The sequence below is a fragment of the Chinchilla lanigera genome, unplaced genomic scaffold, assembly GCF_000276665.1.
Source record: "Chinchilla lanigera isolate Chin_1 unplaced genomic scaffold, ChiLan1.0 scaffold00004, whole genome shotgun sequence".
NCBI lineage: Eukaryota > Metazoa > Chordata > Mammalia > Rodentia > Chinchillidae > Chinchilla > Chinchilla lanigera.
In genome coordinates this window covers 29381010-29407063 of record NW_004955405.1, presented here as the reverse complement: position 1 = coordinate 29407063, position 26054 = coordinate 29381010, and positions in this window count along the sequence as shown.

Sequence of the window (26054 nt, the reverse complement as noted above, 5' to 3'; positions counted from 1 at the left end):
TGACTCAGTGAAACATGTCTCCTGACTCCTATTCAGATTCCAAACGACATTACTTCTGTATCATTAAGGGCAGCACTGTCTTTCCAGAACAATTAGGTGGTCATTAAGGTAGAAGGCTGCTGAAATGAGTAGCAAGCAGATGTACAACATGCATGCACAAACACACAATCACACACACCCACACACACATACACACGCAACTTCCACTGACGTGTACCCAACACACAAAATACTACACTGCCAGTTTGGGATTTAAGGTTCAGAAAGAGTTCTGCTACACATTCTTATGTTTTAAAGAAATGTGGCATAGATTAGTGGATAGAGTTTATTCTACCTGGAAAGTAGCTATTTTAGAAATTAGCAGGGATTAGGAAACCAGTTTCTAAACATCTCTTTGGACTTACTTTACAAAGTTGTATGAAACAATGATGGTGTTGTTCTGTATAGGAGTCTGGTTTCCTTGGGAATAACATTTTACTACCTGGTTCCAGGGCTTTGTAGTTGCGTGTGTATTGAGTCTGACATCTATGTATATAACCCACAGGAACAAATGGATTCCTCTTGTAAGTCCTCATTGCCACAGTCTATATTTAATCAGACCATCCATACAGTGAGTATGTGCCAGCCCAGCGTAGAGGGCGAGCGTCCGCTGAGGTCCACGATACTGGAGAAATAGTGTGAAGCTGTATGAATGGAGCTCATTGTTTGTCTGCATTTTAAACGTTCTCATTTTTCACAACATTTTATGGAGAGCTTTTAAAAGGCCCTTATTGATAGAGATACTCATTAAATGTCAGTTTAAAAAGAAGTGTTGTTGATGTAATGTAATATAATCTGCTTCTGCATAAGGCCTTTTTATCCGAGGGTATTGAGGAGTACTTGGCCAAACAACCCTGTCACCAAAATCCAAGATGTAATTCATAGAGGCTATGGAATCTGTCTTCTAAATTTAAATTCAGAAACATGATCCCATTTATTAGAGCAAATACCTCAAAAGGACTGGCAGAACTTCGGTAGGTGATTTTCTTTCTCTTTGATAACTAGATGTCAAATATTTATTCATTCAATAGCTATTTGTGAGTACCTCCCATACACCAGATACAGTGCTTTGAAGTGCGATAAAAAAGCCAGTGTCCTTACTTCTAATGGTGGCCAGAGGCATGCAAATGAGTTGATAACAATGCAAGGAATCTGTGCAAGAAAAGAGCATTGATTCTCAAAATGTGGTCCCTGCACCAGCTGAAGTAGCAGCATCTGGGAACTTGCTAGAAATGCAAATTCTTACACCACACACACACACACACACACACACAAACACACGCACAGGCATGTGAGTCAGTATGGATGTGAAGTAGCTCAACTGAACCACCCCACAGTGCACACATATATGAAAATATCATGATGCACACCATAAGTATATAGTCTTATTTGTCCATTAAAAGTTAAGTTTGTCTGAAAAGGAAAAAAAGTTTACTAAAGATATCAGCAAAATTCAGCAAGCAAGAAAGATAAAAAGAAGGGAAAAAGGGAGAGAGGGTGCTGAAAGGAAAGAAAGGAAGGAAAGAAGGAAGGGAGAGAGGAGGGGAGGATGAGCAAACTCTTAGGCCTTAGACCGCTACATTCTCAAGTCAGGCAGGGAACCTGCTTTCGCGGCTTTACCAAGCCTTCCTGCTGATTTTGATGCTCAGTCAAGTTTGGAAACCACTGGCTAGAGCAATGAGCCTCAAACTTGGACTGAAATTACCTGGAGAACACTTAAAACTCCCAGTGCCCAGGCCACATCTCAAACCAATTAAATCAGAATCACTGGGTGTAGATGAAACAATATCTGTGTCAGGTCCTAAAAGCCAAGCACAATATTTCTGGGAAGACACAGAGAGCAGGCATTTCTGGCAGGGGGAAAAGCCCAAAAAGCCACAGAAGCGTGAAACAGCTCTATATTTTGGAAGTAAAGTCTACAACATTGCTAAAGCGGGAGCATAAGGGAAAAGTGAAGGAAGAACGAGCTAGAACAGACAACACAGGCCAATTCACAGACAGCTGCACTACCTGGAGGATGAATTGGATTGTGGTGACTCATTTTTCTTTTTTGGGGGGAGCGAAATGGCTTGGGTACCATTTCACTACCTTCCCATCTTGTTTCTGATCTTGGCTTCCTCTCAAAAATCATTCTTCTTGGCTAAGACTGTTTATAATTAAGATCAGTGATGATTTAGCCCTTAACAAAATTCTGTCTCATTTTGCTCTGAATGGTTTGAAGGGTTGGTAGCAGGTGGAGACAGTTAGTAGCAGGGAAATCAGAAAAGAGGGTCCCAGACAAACCAGAACTACAGAAGATGGAAGGATGGCTTTAGAGCACGTTTAATTTTCCTAGCTGAGTCAGGGAAGGGCACTGGGACTAATGCATCTGCCCTCAAGAAATCAAAGTCAGGCACAGGAAGCGGTGGGAAGAGGTTCTGAGGGCCCTGGGCTACCACATGCCTTCTGTCTGCTGCGGGCCGCAGCGGCACAGAACTCTCTTGTTGGGAGACAAGACAGGGGCCTTTCAGTCCCATGACCTTAACCACATCTCCACTGGTGGGACCGAGAAGCTGAGATTCTTCCTGTGACCGAGCACATGAGAATGTGACAGTTATTTTGGGAAACAGGTTTCCCGCAGACTTTATCTTCAACAAGGACGGTTGTGTGTGGGGTGAGCTCTCTTGCCAGAGTCAAGGGAAAGGAGAAAAGAATGACAGGGAGGCCAGTGGGCGCCATTCTTTGATTTGTGTAAGGCAAATATTTTCTAGGAGCAGAGCTAGGTAGAAATCCTGAGCCACAGCCGTTGTTCATTTTGGCAAAGGGCACCATGGTTGTGGAGCAAAGCTTCCAGAACCCCTTGCCCACCTCTACATCCTCCTGCCTTCTGAAACATTTCTGGGTCCTTAAATAGCCCAGTGGAGCCACCCTTTGAGTTAGACTCAGAGTCAGCTCCCATGGGGCATTTACAGCTGTGACCACACCACAGACAGATTAATAAACAAACCGCTTGGAAGGGGCTGTGAAGATAAGGGCTGAGACCCAGCCTATGCTCACTTTAGGAAGCTCTGATCTCTCTCTTGATCGCACATGGACTGGAAGGATGTGGTTTGGACAGCGTATGTCAGCAGTGGAGCTTCAGATTCTGCTCAGCAATGTCAGCCTAACTCCACAGTCAGCCTCCTTTGGAATTAGGGTAAGGAAGTTCTTTCCTGAGGGAATTTGTTAAGGTACTCATCCTTCGTGTCTTAAAAAAAAATAGTAGTAATGTGCGATGTAATGCTTTGAAACACAGAGACACCGTCGAATGGCTTGATTGGAGTGATTAACTCACATATTGCTTCACACAGTTTTAATGGTGAGAACTCACACAGTTTTAATGGTAAGACCTCAAGATCTATGCTCAGCAATTTTCAAAAATGTGATAGATTGTTATTAACTGTAGTTTTTCTGATATAAAATAGATCTTTCAAACATACTCCTGTTTAAATAAACTCTGTGCTCTTTGACTCACATTTTAATATCTCCCAGCCCTGACCCAGCCCCTAGTGACTACATTCTACTCCCCACTTTTGTGAGTTCATCTTTTTGGAGACTGCATATTATGGAGTGAAGTCATATAGTATCTCTCTCTCTCTTTCTCTCTCTCTCTCTCTCTCTCTCTCTCTCTGTGTATGTCTGGCCTATTTAATTCATCACAATGTGTCTTCCATGTTCAACCATGTTATTACTAATGACAAGATTTTTCTTGTTGAAGACTATATACTATTCCATTGTATATAGCTATATTTTTCAAATCCACACGTTCATTAATAAACACCTATGTAACCAACCTATTGGCTATTTTGAGTAATGCTGCACTGAACATAGGAATGCAGATATCTCTTTGACACACGTTTGAGTCTGAGCTGGGCTCGACCAGCTCTTTCTGGTTGGTGCTTTAGCTTCCCTCTTTAGTTAAGGTATTGTGCTCTTTTCTAGTTGACTCTTCATTGTCTATGGAAACCTCATTATGCCAAGCTATGGTAAGCACTTTACAAAGCAGTAGGATAGCATAACCCTTAACGTCAGGCTTTACAATCACCCTCCAAGGTTCAGATGTCAGCCCTATCACACTGAGCAAGTCGCTGAGCGAGTCTAGTTCAGTTTTCTCATATGCCATTCAGGAGCAGTTGCCCATTGCATTAATAAGGTCGCTGAACTTATTCATGGGATGCGCTCACTACAGTGCCTGAGGCAGAGTAGGTGCTCCACCAACACCATGCGTTTGGGTCAGGGACCATCCTTCCCACAACCCTAAGAAGAATCTACTCTTTTCTCTTTGTGGACAGAGGGGATGGGGACAGAGAGGCTGAAATTCCCATTCAAAGTCAAAATCTGCATGGGCAGAGGGAGACTCAGGATTTGAGCTGGGTTTTGGGGGCGGAGTGTAATTGTCAAACCTTCCTCCGGCCAGCCTCCACTGAACAGGTACTTTTTATTATTTGACTTAAAATTCACGTCTTCTCACCTCCTCAAAGCGATGACAAGCTTGTCTTATGCACAGTGCTCACAACCCCGAGGCTTTCAGCACGCATTCCATCCCTCTGCTCAATTTGCAGCTTCACCGCTGCGCGTCTGTGCTCACAATAGTTTTTACTACTGTCGGCTACAAGCAAGGCATTTTACTTCCACACATTCCTACCTAAAGAGACTGTTCCTTAAGGAGAAAATAGTATAAAAACAGGAGCAGCTCCTCAGACGGAATCATCACGGTGTGCGATGAATAGCTGAACATTTGCAGGGCTGTTATACTTTCAAGTATTCCTTTCCTTGGTGACTAATGAGGGCTCGGTAACACTCTCCTTGAGACAGCTGGCTATTGCAGTCTGGGTGAAAAGCCTCAAAACAGATCTGTGCTCCACTGTTTAGCAGCAAGAACAAAAATGGGGTATTTCAAGCTATATTCATGTGCATATACATGTATGTGAATTATGCAGGTTCATATGTGAATGTGTATACACACACACACACACACACACTGCACCATCATTTGCAGTATTAGAAAACTAGAGTTGCGCTTTTCTAGGTTATATCCACAAGCCGCAGCTGAAAACTGAACAATTCAACCTATTGGACTGAAGCAATTAAAACTGGGTGGTTTTTCTGGAACTACTAAATAGGTGACTATTTAGGTATAGGTGATTTGGAAAGTCAGTTATTATAAGTTAATTATTGTCACATGTGTATGATGTCAAATAGGTTTGTTTTTATTTATTTTTATTTGTACTGGTAAAAACAAATAAATCAAACAGGGTCATTTTAGGTTTACAATATCAAGTAGATTCTTTACGGCTGTGACAAAGCAGCAAACCTTGAAAATATTTGTATAAATGTTGTCAACAGATGTGCTGTTTTGTTTGAGTTTCTGGTTAGCCTATCCCGGCGATTCCTTGGCAGCAGGAAGAGTATTATGCTCCTAATTTCTGCATCCTCTCCAAAAATGTGGTACTTGGTATATGATTTGTACTCACTAAGTGGAGAAGTATAATTAACTAAGATTCTGCTTCTCTTCTCTTTTTTAACCTGCTGGTTTTACTGGGTAAGAAGCTTCAATTAAAAAAAAAAATCTCTTTACCATTGTTGAATTCCTATGATCTTGTTTTTTTTTGAAACTCTGTATCATTTCTAATTTTTTATTATATTTTATTCTCTTTAAAATAAAAAATGTAACTAAAAAATCTCTTTCTAAACTAAGTAGCTATGTAGCATTTATTGATCATACCTTGTGTCCAAAATGTGCTTTGGAGGAATGTAAGGAAGTGTTAGATCAAAATGGATAAGTAGATCTGTTTTCAGGGAATTCCTAATTGTGTTATAGGCCTGTATCTAAATAATTATCAAGCTAGAGATCTTGCCTCTTAGCTGTGAAAGTCTAACCATATTATAGAAACAGACATGGCATCATTTCCTGTGTTAGAATTTCACAAACAGAACTCTTACTGTATATATTGTGGTCTTCACTCTTCCTTAATTTAGCTTTACCGAGTTCTGGAAGAATTCAGGAAAACCGCATAGGAGGTTCAACTTATACTGGCTTCCAACGTATGAAGATACATGATAACATCTACTATTAAGAAACAACTCCCCCATTGACACAGACTTTAGGCACATGTTCGCCTTTTCTCTAGGATTCCATATTTTATACAGTGGGACAATAACTTCAAAGTTAGTAGGTACTAGAAATGGCATACCTACTTATAACGCTTCCATGGTCATTTAGCAATCACAACTACATGATAGTGATCATTTCCAGCAGATAAATTAGGGGGAATAGAATTCAATATTAGGTCTCTAAAGTACACCAATATGCATTTATGACGTCATGGGAATATTTCATCAGAGATCCGTCTCTTCTGTTACTTATTCCACCTATACCTTCCTCATTGTACCAGTTTTCATTCACCTGCTCAGAAGCCACACAGGAAAAAATAGCGCCCGTCCACAAGGAATTTATATGTCTGGCTGGATTATTTGAGTGGCACAGATGTGTAGCACCCACTCCTAACCCTTCTAAATGAACAACTGTTAGCTTCTGAAACCATATACAGTATTTGCTTTAAGAGGTTACAGCACAAGAAGTCCTGAAACATAGCCCAGAATACAAATAGGTTGTGAATGATATTATATTGCAACTTAATATGCACCACAGCCAAGGGCAAGATATCGCATAACTAATTATATTCATTTTGCACTTAACAGAGACACTCAGAATACAGATCTTGAAATGTGTAGGTTGAACTGCTGCTAAAATTACACTCTCCTTATGGAAAATAATTCTCTTCTCTTGCTGTACTTTAGGCTCCATTTACAGTCTGCCAAAACACTTCATTTAATTTAGGAAAAGAGTTTATCCAACTGTTGCCAAGGGTCATGTAACAACCAGTTGTTTTGCTGATTTTTTAAAAAAACTTTGTAACTGTGTATTTGTGTTCTGGCGACCCAGACTTAGGCTGAAGCAGAAAGACAGGATTCAAAAAGTTGATTCAAATGGGGATACAAAGGAGAATATGCATCTAAACAGATTTTATTTCATATACATTATCTCATTTAATTCTCCCATGCCTCTTTAGAGAGAGATACCAATTTCCAGATGAGATTTTCATTTGAAAAGAAGTATCAGAGGTTGTATTGAAACACAGGTGTTTTGACTCCTACTGGTGATATTTTTCTATATCATATTCCTAAAATGTGCTGGGATCGATCTCTGCCAGAGCCACATTTTCATTCTGGTTGTTGATACCATTAGGACAATGCTGACTAGTTTTAAATGTATGATGTGCACAAGTCTGAGTTCTAAATTGGATTTCTCTAGAAGGCACTTCCTGTGTTTCTGATGTCAGCAGGGACTATTTGCATTGTAGCAGTCAGAATTGCAGCATGAGCCTTTACTGGTAGCCTTAAGAAATGTTTGTAGTTCTGAACTTGGCCTTTCATTTATCTGACAGTGGGTCAGGAAGAGGGTCAGGAAGAACCAGCGCATGTATTCAAAGCACTGGAATTGAAACTTAAACTCAAAATACTTTTGGTAGGCAGTGACTTAAATTCAATATGCGAATGTATCTAAACTGGCCAGGCGTGGTGGTTCACATTTATAGTCCCAGCACTTGGGAGACTGAGGCAGGATGACCACCGTGAGTTTGAGTTCAGCCTAGGCCACAAAGTGAGTTCAAGGCCAGCCTGAACTGTATAGTGAAGCCTTGTCTCAAAAAGACAAAAATAAAAATAAATAAATAGATAAATAAATAAATAAAATAAAATGTGCAGAAGATTACATGGATGTTAAGTGGAAGGGTGAAGGACATAATCCTGTTTTTCCCAGCACAGTCTCAGCTTATGCCATTAGCCTTAGTGTCCTGTCTGCTCAGAGCCACTGACTGATTCATTTTCAAAATAATGTGAATAACCTAGAAAAATTCTGAGTATCCTCAAGGAAGTTATAATCTAAGTCCCAAGGCAACATGGCTCCAGGGCCTGTGCGACCCAATGTTATTTAAAAATCACATAAAGCCTATGCTTGGGGAAATTAGACAGATAGAAAAATGTATTTAGCTGCTATTAATGGTGTCATTTTCAACAGCAATAGTGTAACTTGTCAGAAACAGCTGGATATGTACAGATTTTACACTAGTGTTCAGATGACCCTATCCTTTGAGGACTGTAACTCCAGCCACTCTGGGAACAGCATCTTGATTACAATGGAGTTCTCTTCACAGTCACTGAAGAGACTCTTTGACTGAAAGACTGAAAAAGAAAGTCCCACCAGGTCCAGGGACATCATGTCCAAGGCAGTTACCTTCTCTCCTCCCTTTGCTGGAACTTGGAATAGAAATAACCATTAGACCAATTATGCTCCATGCAATAGCAGGTACATTCAGCTTGAAGACTGCTGGAAAAGATGTGACCAAGAAGGACACTTGGGGAGGGAAGATCCCAGCTGGTTTGCAGGAAGCGGAAGTGTTCTGACGTCCTCAGTGCGGTGCCCCCCCAACTCCCGGGTCTGAGGGCGGAGCCGATTCTCTGAGGGGAGAAAAGGTGAAGCTGATCCCTGGCCCTACATGCCCTGGAGCCACGTTGCCATGGCCCTCTGTCACCTGACTCCTGCTTGAGCGAAGGCTTCTGTTGCCAGCAGCCAGAGGCAACATAAATACTATTTCTAATTATTTATTTAACCACTCACCTCTTTCTCTCATTCTTGCTTTCTCTCTGTCACTCTTTCATTCTCTGTTTTTGTCTCTGTCTCTGTCTCTGTCTCTCTCTTTCTGCCTCTCTCTCTTCCTCCTCTTTCCTCTTTCCCTCATCTTCTGTCCCTTCTTTCAGTACAGAGATTGTCTTAGCTTGGGACACCTTAACAAAACACCACAGACTTGTAGCTTCAACTTATCTGTCAGATGTAGAGCTTGGGCAGTCTAGGACCAAGGTGCTGGCTGATTGCATTCCCAGGGGAGGAGTCTTCCTGGCATGCAGACAGCATCTTTCCGGCAGTGTCCTCACCTAACCTCTCCCCAGCCAGTGAGAGAACCCTTCTTTTTTTTTTGCTTTTCTTATACGGTCACTCGTTCCATCCCGAAGGCCCCACCTTCATGACCACATCTGGCCTCAGATACTTCCCACAGGCCCTACCTCCAAATATCATCCCCTGAGGATTGGCAGGTCTACACATGAACTTCAGGAGGACACCAGCTTTCAGTCCATAGCAGATACCTGTGGTCGGTCAATTTCTGTCATTCTACAAGCAATGAAGAGATGTAGCTATAGAGTTGCACTGAAGTAACATTTTCGCCAGTTTCAATGTGAGAACCAGGATGACGCTGATGAGTAATTAGAATGCACAGTTCTTGCTGAGTGTGTATTGCATGCCCCGAGTTGTTTGAGGCCCATTGCATGCATTAACTCATTAGCCCCCCATGGCCAGCTTGTGTAATAGGATGCATCATTCCCATTTCAGAGATGAAAATCTTGTGGTTATGTCACAAGGCTTCGTTCACTGGCAGAATGTGGATGTAAATTTAGGCTGTCCACCTCCAGTGCCCACACTTAAGCACTTGGTATTTGCTCCTATGGTAAAAACCAAGTAACTGCATAACCATCTAAAATGTTAAGGTGGTGGTGCTTAGGGCTATAGCTTTTACCCCAAGATAACTCACAGATTGCGGTACTAACCTTATCCCCAAAACTTGTTCTCATTGCTCTAGTGTATCAATAGTCTTTGGAAACCAACGACATCCTTTTATTTGTAGTATTGTTTTTGATAGTGGTATCATATTTGTTTTACCCTCCAAGAGTGTTTTTGAAAAATTAAATAAACACTGGCTATGAGCTGCATTTTTTTTTTCTAAACAGGAAGTACTCATATTTACAGTGCCCTGTGCCCCACGTTGATTTAGTCAGGATACTCTTCTTCTGATTCGTTCTTGTCGGGATACATTTTGTTCAAGTCCTCTGCAGAGCTACATCAGACAGTATGAAACTTTCTATAAGGAAAGGATCCTAAGTGCAGGGAACCCATAGGGTCTTGGCTGTGAGTCTGTATTTTTGTCCAATTCTGTCCGTATTTCCCTCTGTGCAGACTGAGAGAGATAGTGGTGTGATGGTCGGACCACTCAATGGTTCTTAAACAAGAATACATCCTACAGATCTTCCACTGGAAACATGTTCCCTTCTCTATTCTGTGGAAAGGGTGTTAACCTGGACCCCATGGCCTTTGGTAGTAAGCTTACAAATTGTAGGTTAGTTTCATCTCTGAACAGTCTTTATCTCATTATCTAAAGCCTTTTATTTCCTATATTGAACTAGTAAATCTCCAGCCAATGGGGACCTGTCCACATCCTCCACCTATTTCATAGCTGTTGTAGGAAAAATTGTTTGTGGCTCTGCTAAGCTATTTGTTCTTAAGAGTTTAGTGTCTGTTCGCATGTGAAATATGCTGACCCTGTGGGCGCAGGAAAGAGAGGTGGTAAACTATAGCCTTTGGCACTCACAGAGTACCCACATATCATAATTGGTTTAGACAGTTCAGGCTTGGCCCAGGTGCCCTGATGTAATTATCAATACTATGTCTCTGTTCTCCAAAACATGCCCATATAGATAATAATGTATATGGTGCCCTGGACCTTAGTGCCCTTAAATTCAGTTAGGGAGATGAGAGACACAAACAGAAAAAGACAATGCATGCACACAAGCAATGTGTGATGAAAGCTGAACACATGGTCTGTGCTCTCAGTGAATGAAGAAAGAATACAGAAAACTCCAGCCATCTGGTAAACCACTTGAAGGTGAAACTTAACTTGGTGCTTGAAGGCCTTGGAAATTTTACCCAGGTAGTAAAGAAAAGAGATGGCACGGTAAACCCTTCACTTGTGATTGCTACAGTCAGGCCAAAGACTAGTGTTTTCAACTCAAATAAGCATTGGTCAAAATGATCCCCTCTTCTCTTCAAGGAAGCTGATGTTACCGGGCAAATCAGCTGGCAGCTTGAGGAGAAAACCCATTGGTCCATGAAATGTGCGGGTTTTTTTTTTCCTCCAAATATTCACTGCCTATTAACAAGCCATTTGCCTTGCTGACATAATCCTTACCCTGTGGGAATGGAGAGGACTAAAGAAACGAGCTGCACGGACCAGCACCTATGCCCTGGGTCAGGATCCTCAGAGGGCAGCCTCGCCTTCTGTGGCTGCTCCAAGATCTAGGATCGCACAGGGCCTATTTCCCGGGTGGCATCGTTTCCAATCATCCTCTTGGACTACACGGTTCAGTTACACCATGGCAAGGAAATGCAGAGTAGAAGCATGCATGCCAGGCTACAAACTCAGTTTTTAAAGATGTCTTAAGGAAGTGTTACTTCTTATTCAAAACACACAGGATGAACAGAGCCATGTTTGCTGCTTTTAATCTAAGGTGTGAGCATCACAACTACCTTTCTTTCTTTGGACATCATACCATTCAGTGAAACATACATCACTGGGCCTGTCCCAGAGTTTAATTACATAATCATTTTAAGATTTTTTTTTTTAAAAAAAAACTCTCATTCAAATGAAATCTTAGAAATAGTGCTAGTTTTATATATGACAGAGCCTAACTGTACACCCAACATCCACTGTCACTATCTTTCTCATTAATAAACCCCCAACTTTCCTTTTACTTAAAGGTGCTCATGTGGCACAAATTTAACCAGAAAAAGTTACTGTGTAATATCTAAAAAGCTCTTCAAGTGGTTTTCTAAGAGCTCTAACTCAAATTGACTTATACATTTTTGTTCTTTCCCTTCCCACCAGCCTGCCTAAATTGTGGACATGAGGCTGGAGCTCTGGCAGCCTTCTTGAGAGCATGAAGATGGGGCTGCACTGTCATGATGTGCAACAGAAAGCCCCAAGGAATTTAAGTACTTAGTATTGTGGAGCTACTGTGTCATGCCACCAGCTTAAAATGCCTATTCCTAGACATTTATTTATATGAAAAATCCCTAATTTCCTTATATTATTTTAAGATTTCTATATTAGTAGAAAATGACAGTTGTTAAACTGATAGACATTAATCCTTCGATTATGAGAGGGACAGATAGGAAATTTCTCTGATAGACCTAGGGATGAATCAGGCCAAAGTTTCACCTACTGTTATATTGGAATTATAAGATACTATGCAACATTGGACTCATATAGCATTTCTGGAGGTTCCAGTAATAAAATAAAGGACCATCTGTAAATTATTCCATCTTGAGTCATGACCATCTGAGTGACCATAGAAAATTATTTGAGAATTAATTTATTTCTCTCTTATTTTGAGGAAAAGTTAGTAAATGTGAGGAAGAATTTTTGAAAGCCTAATAGGTGGCCATCATTGTTATCTATATTAAATCATTTAGCTATCACTACACATATGAGTGTGGGTGGGGGGAGAAAGAGAGATCCTATGTTACCCAGTGTTACTCAGTGTTCTCACAGCCCCTTTCATATAGAATATGGAGACAATATCCACTAGAGTTGTGCAATGTAATAACCCTATCTTAGGGGACACTCTTGTTTTGTTACCTAGTGCTGTTTTGTGTTTATTGAGACAGGGCCTCACCATAGTTTAAGTTGTCCTGAACTCACTATGTAGTCCAGGCTGGCCTTGAACTCACAGGCAATTCTCTTGCCTCCGCCAACCAAGTATTGGGATTATGTCTAGCACTGTCTTTAGAGAACTAGGCAGCCCTCATTCCATCGTAATCCCACACTATCCCTCTGGTTGGGAAGACCTGACAATCCTCCTTCACCCAAATCTCAGTTTGGTCATTTGACTCAGAGTTGGCTTGTCCAACCACTCCCTTTCCTAGCTACATTCAGTTCAGAGATATTCCTGACTAAAGACAGATCAGTAAGAGTAGATGGGAAGTGTGCTGGAGCTAAGTGATTCTCCTTTTGGATCCTGAGTGCAAAGCTCATGTAAGACTGGAGCTACTGGTAGCTTTATCAGTACTATAGAGCAAGAGCTTGCCTGAAAAGAAGTTACAACATTATTTGAGCTCCTGGAGCCAGTCATGTTGAAGACACTGGAATTTAATGAGTCCATTAACATCTCTCTCTCAAAAAGCTAGTTGATTTCTGTTTCTGTCATTTGCTATCAAATTTTCAGCAAATATAGGTCACTATTACCATCTCCTTGAGGCTCTGAGAAAACAAGTAATGTGGCCACGCCGAGTCCATAATGGATGGAAACAAGATTCTAGAATAAGGCAATGTGATAACCATATCTATTTCCTTTTCATTACTCTACACTGCCTCCCTAAGCCAATGAAAATCAGTCACAATTGATGGAAATCATGTTGATTTATCATTAGACTTTCTAGCACATGATATCATTTCTGCATTGCTTTCATGTTCCAAGTTTTATGCTAATTCCAACTAGTAAATTTGTGAAGCAGAGTCATCACTCTTTATTATGGAAATATTTTCATACTTACAAAACTTTAGAGAATATTTCAATGAGCCTTGTCAAAAAATTGTTTCTAAATACCAACTAGGTACATAGATTGGGACTGATGTTCCATAAGAAAAGAAAAAAGTAAAATAAATCACAGATTTTCAAGTCATTCTATTCCAGCATGGAGAATTCAGTGCCATGATACCAACACTGATAAACTTCTATGGAAAAGGGGGTAGTGTTGGAGTTAGGAATAAAAATTATTTGGTACTAAATAAGAGGCAATATGTGCAGCATATCCTAGGGCACTTGAGTAGAAATTTCTGTATAAGGAAAATGTTCTGTATCTTTTTTTAACATGGTAGCTACTAACCACATGTCACTACAGGGCACTTAAAATGTACCTGATTCAACTGAAGAACTCTATAGCCAGTAGCCATCATATTAGCAGGTGTAGTTCTGGACAAATAAATAATTACATAACACAACAACTCCATGGAATGGGGGAATGGCAAAGACAAGCTTTACATAAATTGTGTAGGTCAACTGGAACTGAGCTGATAGGGAGTGATGTGAGAAATGATAGGTGGTAAAGGTGACTGGGGTCAAATCATAAAAGATGTTCAAAAGTGTTGGCTTTGGGCTTTGCTTTTGGTCAGCTGGGAGCAAGTTGCTCCTTAGTCAGGAACCGTATGTTCCACCCAATGTTATCAAAGATCATGCTGGCCACTGAGGATATGTAGAACACAGAAGCTGAGATGCCACATATGAGACCATAGGGAGAGGCCAGACAAGTTAATGGTAGCCTGAGCTAAGATGGTGAGAGAGAAAATGTAGTAAAAAGATAAATGTGAAACACATTATGAAAGTAGAGATGAGACCACTAAGAATTGATGGGAAGAGTTGAGGAGCAAAGAAGAGAAATGCATTTTGGAGAACAAAAGATAGAAGAAAAGTTATAAATAAATTTGGCACCATACCCATCTGGCATAGAGAGATACTCTGAGTTTTTTGTTTTAAAGTCTTTGGGGTTAAGTTGTGATGTTACAAATATAATTATAAAATTAAAGCAAAATGTTTGAAGATGTGGTAGAAATTTGGGAATTATCTGCATGTAGATCAGGGAGCAACAAACAGTAGCCCTCAGGCTGGTTTACTGAATGTTTTGTGAATTAAAGTCTGTTGGGGCATAGTTTTTCTCATTGGTTTCCAATTTATCTATAACTGAAGGATAAAATGAAAAGTTGAATATTCCAATAGGCTATGTCAACAAAGCTGAAGTAATTCATTTTTACTATCAAATCCTCTGTACAGCAAAATACATTTGCTGACTCTGATACTGTCTTATTTAACTTTTTCATTGTTGAGACAAAATACTCACAAATTAAAGGAGGAAGTTTTATTTCAGCTCATGGTTTGTTGAGGATTTAGTCCATAGTCAGCTTGTTCCAAGGCACAGTAGCAGAACGGCAGAACGGCACTGCAGAACAGAAACAGTTCATGGCAGAGCAGGGAGAAGGAAGCAGCAGCAGTAGCAGCAGCAGCAGCAGCAGCAGCAGCAGCAGCAAAACAAACCTCCCTTCCCCTTTTACTCCCCTCCAGGCTACAAGATTTTTGAGTCTTGCCACCCACACCACAGGGTGAGCTTTCTCTTTTTCCACACCCAACACTATGCTAAACCAATCGAGGACTAATTTAGTCCTGCATACCTTTAATCCCAATATCACACACCCTATTTCCAGCCACTTGGGAAAGCCTCACTATGAGTGCATGAGGCTTTGGGGAAACATTTAGATACAAGCCATAACAGATATAGATGATAGAAATCACCAGAATGCATGACATCTCAATAATTTTCATGTAGAAATTTCTGTTATTCAGTGGAACTCAATTACATACTCCACTGTTATTATTATATTGACATATTGGAATATATCAACTATATTCAAAATGAAAATATGGAGATTTTCCATGATCCTAAAATATCTCTTGGATCATTAAGAAAAGAATGAATCATTCTCCATGTAAAATTATTATTAAATATATTGCATTCTGTCTAGTTATTTGGAAAGTGATACTCCTTTTATGACTTATACTTGATTCCTTATTAATCATAGTATTTTATTAAAGAGACCACTTCATTCTCTACCTTAGGTCAAGTGATATATATTTTAAACCTTATGAAATTCTTACTTTGTTAAAATTTTATCAATTCACAGAGATTAAATAGGATCTGAAACATAAGTTTCAAGCTCAAGCTTGTATTGTCAGAGAGGTATAACAGTTGTCCAAATCTCAAAGGGAATATATATTTAAGTATTAGTAAGGTCTTAGTCCATTTAAGCTTTTAAAAATAAAAGGCATAAATTTGGTGGGTCAAAAGCAACAGAAATTTATTTCTCATAGATCTAAGAGTTGAGAAGCCCTAACTCAAGTCACCAACAGATTTTTGTCTGATAAGGACCCCCTTTCTGGTTCAGAGAGGGACCTGTTGCTGCTGTAAGCTCATATGGCAGGACCAGGAAGTTTGCTGGGACCTCAGTCATAAAGACACTAATTCCATTCATGAGGGTTCCACTCTCATGACCTAACCACCTTCCAAAGTACCACATGCTAATACTATCACCTTAGTATTTCAAAGTGTCTAAATTTAACGAAACATTAAGATAATTGCACATGATGAAAATTATTGTTCTTTGTTTCCTAAAATTATTTGAAAAAGGAAGCACCTTAAATGAGGGATAGAAGATAGTACTTTTAAAATACACTAAAATATTATACAATTCAGTAACTCCCTACAGACTATCTTTCACTGAGCAGACTTCATTCTGCAATTATAAAATATTTCAGTATAGATATTCTCTCAATGCAGTTATTATGGTCAGCAGAGAAAAGTCAATACAGATGGTCGAAAGTGTGAAATTTACTACTTTAAAAGGCAATTTTAAAGAAGATTGTAGGCAGTTTGGTGGAAAAAATAATAAAGTTACAGGCAGAGGGTGGAGGACTTAGAATGGTGAGGTTACTGTGTGTGCCATTATAATGGGAGACATGTGTCATTACAGATTTGTTCAGACCCATAGGATGCACACCACCTGGGAGGACCCCTCCTGTGAACGATGGCTGTGGGTGATCTGTGTCCACGCAGGTTCATCAGTGGGAACAAAAGGACTTCTCTGGTGAGGATTTGATAATGAGGAGGTTACCCGGGTGTGAAGTCAGAGGGTGTATGAAAAATCTCAACCTTCTGTTCAGTTCTGCTGCAAATCCAACACTTTTCCTAAAATCCACTTAAAAACAATTTGCAAAAAAACTCCAGTGTCATAATTCTAGATGTAGATACTGTACAGCTTTTGAAGATCACATTATGTAACTAGGTAACAAAATTACATAATTCTTTTGTGGTTTTAATATTCAGAAAATCAACATAAAAGGTTTTTTTATTTTACATGCACACACACACACACATATATATATAATTTCTAAATTTTTAGACGAATGATTAAAATGTTGTTGGAATAGAATATCTTTATAAGTCAAATGATATATAATAGCAGTGTAGGCCCAAATGGCACCAGCAACATCAAACCACACACAGCAACAGTGACCTCTCAGGCCTTCTTTATCTGATGTAGATGCGTTCTTACTGTGTGTGGCCTGCTGATGCCCTGAGCTCAGATCTAGCCTAAGAAGAACAAAGCAAGACCCAGGCCAATGTCCACACACCTGTAGCTTGAGCTTCAACACATCTTTTGCTATTATCATTTGCTGCCTTGATAATTTCTTGTAATTTCAAGGAAGTATATCTTTAGCCAAAGAAAGAAATCAATCCCAGGACTCAGGAGGCTGAGACAGGAAAATCGTTGTGAGTTTGATCACAGCCTGGGCTACATAGTGAGTTCAAGGTAGCCTGAACTACACAGCGAGACCCTGTTTAAAAAAAAAAGAAATCATTATTCTCTTACATTTTACAGTCCAGATCAACCTTTGTGCCCTGTGCTTATTTTCCTAATTTAATTAGAATTTTTAAAATAATTATAATTATATTTATGTCCTTGGATAAAGAGGTTGAAGTAAAACAGGCAAATTCCCATTTCCTGTAGCGAAGTCATCATTTGATAGTCAATGTCTATGAGTTTTAAAAACAACCAAGAAATAATGTTAAAATATACTGCATATAAATAACACAAGAAGCGGTTAAGAATATTGAAAGTAGGGAATGAATTTAGAGGTTAGGGAATGAGAAATGTACTAGACAATTTGCTATCACAAATTTTAATGTTTAAAATTATGAACATGTATATTTTGATTTGTAAAAAGTGAATGAGTTTTGTCTTTTTTTTCTTCTACAAAATTAAATGCCTGATCCACACAGTAGGAAGTCAAACTTTCCTTTCCTTGTCATCCCCAGTTTTCACAGGTTTCTGGATGTATTTCTAACTTCCTGATTTCTGCACAAGAAATTACTAGTTCACCATATTAGGAGAGCCATGACCTCTACCCTAAATAAACTTGGAAATGCTGAACTATTATGAAAGATTTCTTAGCAGGTAAATTTCAATCTCGTCATCAATCAAGACTGCGCTAACTCAAAGCATTCTAAAGAATATACAGTCAGTTAGAATCTAGAAAAGTTCACAAGCTCCTTTATTTTCTTATATGCCGTTTCCAATATCACACACTATAATTAATTAACTGAAGAGGTGGCCTATGACCTGCAGGCATTCTTGTCCTCAAGTCAAAGGAAAGCAGAAGCCCCTCCTTTGCTGCTTCCCCCACCAGAGAGGAGACTTGGGAGTCAGGATCACTACTGGGTGGAAATTCTTGGATTCAAGAAAGGAAGTTGCACATCAAGATTAAATTTGTTTCTAAACCATTTTTTGCTAGTCAGTGCTTTCTCCTTCCTCCCGCTTCTCAGTAAGCAAGCTGAGAACGCTGATGTTAATGCGCCGGCCCCCTTGTCTCCCTGTAATACCTTGTCTGGGCGCTTATTGAAGCGCACGTCATCGTCTTGTAGGAGCTGCTGTGACTTGTTTGTTCCTGGTGTTCAGACAGCGCAGCTGTTGCCTCAGCACGTTGGAGGCGAGTCTCCGATTGCGCTGGGCCAGGCTCGCTCTGTTTGATTGCCAGTGTGCTCGCTTCCATTTGTGCTCAGCTTTTAAATCGGCCTCTTTGCCAAAACCGACTAGCTCAGCAGTGAGAGAGAATAGATCATGTTGAAATCGCTTAAGAGAATCGTACAGGAAGGGATAAAGTTTCCCAGAAGATTGGAAATGGTATCAGGTAAAAAATACGAGTTAATATTGAGGGCGATCGTCCATTACCAGCCTGCTCCCACTTCCCCTTTAAGAGTAAGGAAGTCACTGATTATAATCACCGCCACTTTCGGTCGTGGTTTTCGGTGCTCTTTCTGTCTTATCTCGTGGAGTCCTCATCACATCCGTAAGTGGTATTTCCCTTTCACGGGATTAAATTTTTTAAAATGCCTTAAGAGTTCTTAACAGCGTGGCTGATGGTGTGTAAAGAAATGTTAGCTGGCTATCCTTAGTAACCATCAGGGAAGGTTCACCAGTGCTCTTGGCTGTAACACCAAGTCTTTCTGCATGGGACAGGTCAAAGTAGACTCTTCTGCCCAGGGAAGAAACGCAAAGGGTGAAGTTGCAAACTTTTAGGAGTCTGCATTTCTTTATTCCAGTGACTAACAGTCTCCACTGGTGAGCGAACCACAGAAGAAATTCTTCAACACTGATCCTCTGTCCAGATATTGATTATGACTTGCCTGGGCTAAGGGCCCCCCAAATCTAGTGCTGACATTTTTGCTTTAACCAGAGACTTAATTTCCCCTCTCTGAGGCTGGAATGAAGTGAGTGAAGACCTTAGAAGTCTTTTGTTCGAGCAGAAGTGAGCCTTGTGAGGTGCTGTACAGGAAATTTCGGCCTTAATGAAATGCTCTCCAACACCATTTTTCACTCCCAGTTTACAAGGACAAGAACACTTACTGCTAATACTTTTTCAAAGGGAAGAGTCTACCTTGTATTGGTAAAAGCTGTTATAAAAGCAAGTGTACATTTTAGAAATAGAACTGAAACCTTATATTTAAGGAAAAACTTTAATTTAAAATAAACTGCCTTTAAAATAAACATTAACAAATCGGACACACATGTGTAAATACCGCATTGTTTCCCTGGTGTGAGAAGTCAAAAGTGTAAATAAGGAGCAAAATGAATAATAGATATTGTGAAATTGGAAGAAAATGTTCAAATGGGAAAGAGGACAAGAGAGTGGGAGGGGGAAAGGAAGAAAGGGGAAAAGTTTTAAAAATAAGTAAAGAAGGAAAAAATATTAGCAAGTGTGAAACATAGCTGCACATGACAGCACATGCCTGTAACCCCAGCATGCAGGAAGCTGAGGCAGGAGGCCAGGCTGCATTATGTAATGAGAGTCTGTCTTAAAAAATTTTTTAAAAGTGACCACAGTTTATGTGGGCAAAAGGATGATGGGGGGGTGTGATTACATCAAGGACTTTGGCATGTAACCATGAGAACTGGGGTTAAAATTTGGCTCTGACCACAGCTAACTGTGTTACCTTGGGAGGTTACCTCTTTGTATGTGCATGTATGCATCTGTAAAACAAGGTGCTTTATAGGAGTCTATGAGAATTAGATGAAATTTCACATTTCAAGGGCTTGAAACATAGTGGGAACAAACTAAATGATGGCTTAATGATAACAATAATAGAGGGCCATAGTTTAAATCTTAAATTTCCCCAAAGGCTTATATGTTAAAATCTTGGTTCCTAATGCAGTAGTGTTCAGAGATGGGGATTTTGGGAATTCATTTGATCATGAGAACTCCGGTCTTGTCACTTGATAAGCTCAGTATCTTAGTAATGCTATCAGATGGTGATGGAAACTTCTGGAGGTGGCCCCTCGCTGGAGGAAACAGATCGCTGGGGGAGTGCCTTCAAAGGGTGTATTTTTATCTCTGGTCCTTTCCTGTCTCATACTCTGCTGCCTTGAAGGGACCAGCTTCCCTCCACAGAGAGGAAGGTTAAACATCCCTTACGTGGGATACTCCACAAGTGTCTAGGGAGCCCCACCGAACCTGTAACTCATGGTAGGCATAAAAATAAATAGATCCAAGCAGATTTGGAAGCACAGTCAGCAGAAGCACATTCCCAATAGGAAATCACCAGCATTCAAGTTTCCCAAGTGTATTAGTCACCATCCCATGACTGCAACACTATATCCAACACCCACAGCTTAATAGAGGAGAAGTTCATTTGGTTCAGTCCAAAACTGGCTGGCTTCAAGGCAGAAATGGTGGAAGGCCCTGGAGAATGAGAGCAGCTCAACTCATGGCAGTCAGGAAGCAGAGAGAGAAAGGAGGATGGAGTATGGAAATATGCCCTTCAGGGTCACACCCCCAGTGACTCCACTCCACCCAGGCCCACCCCCAGTTCAGCTCCTGAACTCGTCAATGGACCAGTCCAATAAAGAGTACAGCAGCCTCATGATCCAAGCACCTCCCAAACAGATGAGACTTTTGGGGGACAATTCAGATCTAAACCATTACACCAAAGAACATAAGTGATGTGAACTTACCAATGCAAATTACAGGGAACCCAGAAGTAATTGGTAAAGTAGAAATGGTCTGATCTAGGGAACCAACCATTTCAACCCATCTAGATAAATCTGTGACAGGTAAAGGGCAAACATTCCAAAATTAGAAGATGGGAAGATAAAGTTTCCAGATCAAAAAGGCAGAGAAATGACCAACTCCCTAATGAGTTGGATTTTAACACTAGACCCACACTTCTATTATTTATTGCATAATGAACCTATTTCCTGTTTTTCATTCTTTTTCTATGTTATATCCAGTCCTTCTCAGTTGTTCGTTTCATTAAAAATCCTTTTTTTAGATGCTGTTAATTATACCTGGAATAAATGAATCCCCAAATGACAATTTTAATGACTACATCTCAAAAGACAGACCTACTAAACAACACATTTGAGTACAGCCTTGTCAACTGATGTCTAATCCTGTCTGGGTGGGTTAATGATTATATTTTATATCAGTTTTCTCCTCTTACCTTAACATTACTTTTGTGACGAGGCAGGAGATATCACATAATTTTACAGAATGAAGACTTGAGCACATTTGAAATTAAAGTTAATTTACAGAATTTATGTTAGAACTGGTAGTAAAACCCAGGCCAAGTGAAGTAAAACCAGATCCTAGGACTTTTTGTTTTCCCACATTGCCCTCTAAGAAATATTTTTGTGAACAATATATTTTTATTTCCTCCTGGTTTCCAAATATTACCCTTTAAAATCCAATTTGAATCTTAGTTTATTATACGTTGCCTATGGAATCTGAGTTGTGACAAATTTTGTGAGATTTCTCAGGCTCCAAACACTATATATAGTCCAAGAGGAAAATTCGATTGGAAATGATAGACGTGTTAGATAGATTAGGTCTTTTAAAATATTCATTTTATACAAGGAAATGCTTTAGAATTATACACTAAGCTAACATAGTATACAGAAAATGCCAATATCAACAACCCTCTGGTATGAAATCAGAGCTGAAATTTAAAACTAGCCTACCCCTAAATTTTCTACATTTAATGTTTATTGAAGCAGACATACTCCATTACATTGTGAAGATTGAAACTCATCTTGTTAAACACAAATCACACACCACACACACCACACACACACACACACACACTCATAGCCAGACAGGCTAAGAAATGTATGTGTAATATAGTTTTCACATGTTATGTGTGACAATATTTTCCCTTTTCTTGCTTGGTGGTGGAGACTTTGTATTCACAGACCCTGGCACTTGCAGATATATCCTTATGCACAGCTGATCATCAGAGCCTCCCTACCCCTGGTATCTTTTGTTTATCTCTTCAGGACTTAAGAGAGGAGGAAGAAACTTGTCTACTGATAAATTCTCTAATCTGAATCTCATGTTTTGAACCAGCTGCATTAGGAGGTATCATAGCGTTCATTTAGAAAGGTTAGAGTGGGTTTTACTTCATCCTTTAGCCAAGGATATTGTGACAGTGTCCACCTATGAATGAGTAAACTGGGTGCCTGGCATGAGCCAATCATTTAAGACAAGGAACGGTGTGTGTGTGTACATGTGTGTGTGCGTCATGCTGCAAAAGCAAAGGACTTTGATGTCCTTTGTTCATCACTCTTCCTGGGTTGTCTTTTTTTCCCCCCACGCTGGGGACCAAAGTCAGAACCTTGTGTGTCCCAGGCAACTGCCCTCTACCCCTGAGCTGCATCTCTGGCCTCCCTCTGAACTGCCTTTTAATGGTGCTACTAGAACAACTGCTTTAAACAACTTACTGACTTTTCCAGCTAGCAGAACTATTAGGGATGATTGAATATCATTCCTATCATTTTTTTGGAAATTGAAGCACAGAGGAGTGACATACTTTTTTCCAAGCCACCCAACTGGTAGTAACAACTGGAACGAGAAACCAAATTTGCTGATGCTTTTGCTTCAAACTCTGCCCTTCTGGCCCAGTCAAACAAAAGACTTAATTGCTACAATCACTGAATTAAGAAGTTGTGTTCACTGAACCAGTGTGGTAAATTCAAGTTCATTTTTTAGGTGAGCTTCAATGCTGACGAACAGACTTGAAGCTGATTGTGTTGGGTTTAAATTTTTCTACATTTCTTGGACCATGCTTTCATCTGGCTCAGCCTCAAAACAAAGAATCCCAGAACGTTTTATTCCTTAAAAAATACAATTAAGCACAGTCTATAAAATGTATAGTCTTGGGTAATTAAGGGAATTTTACCATTATATCCTCTCAGCCAAAGATAATTTTATTATGTAGGGCTGAACTGAATACATGTAAATGGAAATACAGTATTTTTTAAACACCAAGAAGGAGCAACCACTGCAGAGAAGGTGAAAACATCTACACTATGTAAATGATAGGTTTTGACTAACACTTAGTGCTATTTGGAATACCGATTGATGGAAATCAAGGAGGAAATAGCAAGTACTGCCTTAAAATTTCTCAAACATATCCCAGGAAAAAAAACGTACCAAGAAGCAGGCATACTGTCAATCATCATAAAATATCTTACATTTTTCTTTCTGTTGTAAGACAAAGAAATTTTTGTCAACAAAAATGGGAAATAGGCTGCAAAGGCTGATACTGTTTTTTTGTAGCTCCTGGCCTTGTGCTTTAAAAGTCATGTAGTACTCTTTAAAAACATCACCATAGCAAGGTAGTGTAGGGAAATTGATCACGAAATTGATTAAACAAAGGCACATATAAAAGGATGTAAAACTGATGCAAAAGAAGAAATTAAAGTCATCAGTATGTTTACCAGTAAACTCTGTTATGCCTATGTATATAAACTTCAGGATTTTTTTGTTTAATCTGCCATTTCCAGCAGCAAATTCTTTTCCATTTGATGCCAAGTTCCTTTTAGGAGTTACGTGTGACTTACATTATCATTTTTGGCTTCAAAAGTACCTCTAATGACCTATTTATAGTTTTTTTAAAGAGTGCTCAAAAAATTAGGCTGTGACAGTTATCCAAAACATAATTTGTTATGCTGTTTAATTATTTAATATACTGTTTAAAAATTTAAATGTGGCCTCTGGTTGGTTGGTTGATGTGGTCCCATTAAGGTGGATTTGAAGCTCCTTCAAGACTATAATTATCTACTGAGTCCTTCATGGTTTGAATTTATAAATTAGATTGTGTTGTAATAAAATGCTAATTCAAAAATGTCAACCTCAGTGTTTTAAGAGTATTTCTTTAAAATATTATTAAACTCCTACATCTTTTTAAAAAAATTACAAAATGAAAGAAATTGACTGAAATAACTTGAGAAAATGAAAGTGGTCTAATCTATGCAGTATTACCTTATTATATTATGTACATTTTCATATACATTCCATAAGACAAAACACGATTATTTTTAAAAATATATTTTGTTGATCATTAACCTGGCTCCAATCCTTGTAATAATGATGGATCTTGAGGCAAATCGTATGGTAACTCTTAGCCTCTTCAGAAATGACTATTGAATATCAGGACAAACTTTACACTCTTACAGAACAAACATGAATGTTAATGATGACTTTTTCCAGAAGATATTATCAACATTTTCAGCATGGATGGAACTGGAGGATCATATATAATATATTAAATTATACCAGCCAGACACAGAAGGAAAATACTGAATGTTGTCAATCATACGTGCAAGCTAAAACTGTTGATTTCCTAGAAGTAGAAAGTAGTATAGTGGTCACAAGAGGCTGTGGGAGGGAGAAGTAAGGGTAGATAGGAGATTGGATAGTGGGTACCAATATATAAATAATACAGTACATGTTTAAGTAAAAATTTAAAAAATTATTAAAGTAAAAGACACATGGTTCCCCTTGCTTTAAACACACATCATTCTTGACACTTTTTGAAACAGTTCTGAAAATTCTCTTCCATGAGTGATTTTACAAGGTGTGATTAAAGCTACAGTGAGTTACATTCTTATGTCTAATGGACTGAGCAACTTCATTGAAGATAACAGTATATAATTTAGCAACCATTGTAAATTTCTATCATTTTGTCTTGGACAACTTCTGGGGCCTTGGTGGTCACTGCCAAAATAACTTGCACCCCCTTGGGAGGTCAGCTGAAACCTGGAGAGAGTCAGCGGCCTCAGGAAGTCCACCCTCACCGCTCCCTGCCAGTGTGGGAACCAGGCTCTGTCCAGGGTAATATCTGAAGCCTCAGTAAACATGACCTGCATCCACCCTACTCTTGTGGAAGCTGGGCCGAACCCCAGACAGTATCAGGAACTCCAGAGAGCCTCCCATGCCCTTCCCATACATGACTGGGAGCCAACTGAATGCAAGAAAGTTTGGAAGCACCAGGCATCCCACTTTGCCACCACTTACGAGCACAGGAGCTACACTGAGCACTGTGGATCCTCAGACACTCACCCTGCCACTCACACAATCAGAAGAGTGAGCCTGCACTCCAAGGAACCTCTGGATCTTCAAAAATGACAAAATGAAGGTGCAAAATGCAATCCCAGACCTCCACACCACCCAAAACAAGTCCAGGAGGCATCCACACAGAAGAGCCTGGAAGTCATACACCTGAAACTTCTGAAGTGATAGCAACTGAAGTAAAGAAACAACTCCATCAGGCCATAGAAGACATCAGATCAGAAATAATGTCTCAGGTGAGAAAAGAAATGACAACAAAAATGGAAGAAATGTTCAGGATATCCAAAGATGACACAGACAAGAAAATAGAAGAGCATAGACAACTCAGTGAAACCTTCAGGGAACAATATAGAAAAGAACTAGAATGTATAAAACATATTAAAACAGATGTTCAGGAAATTAAAAATTCCATTGAAAGCTGGAAAAACCACCAGAATGAAATAGTCTGAAGATAGACTTTCAGACCTTGAAGACAGCATTGCCACTAATGAACGTGAAAAGAGGGATCTATTAAAAACAACAAGGAACCAGGAAATAATAATTCAACAACTGCAACACAAAGCAGAGAAAAACAATGTCAGATTAATAGGTATCAA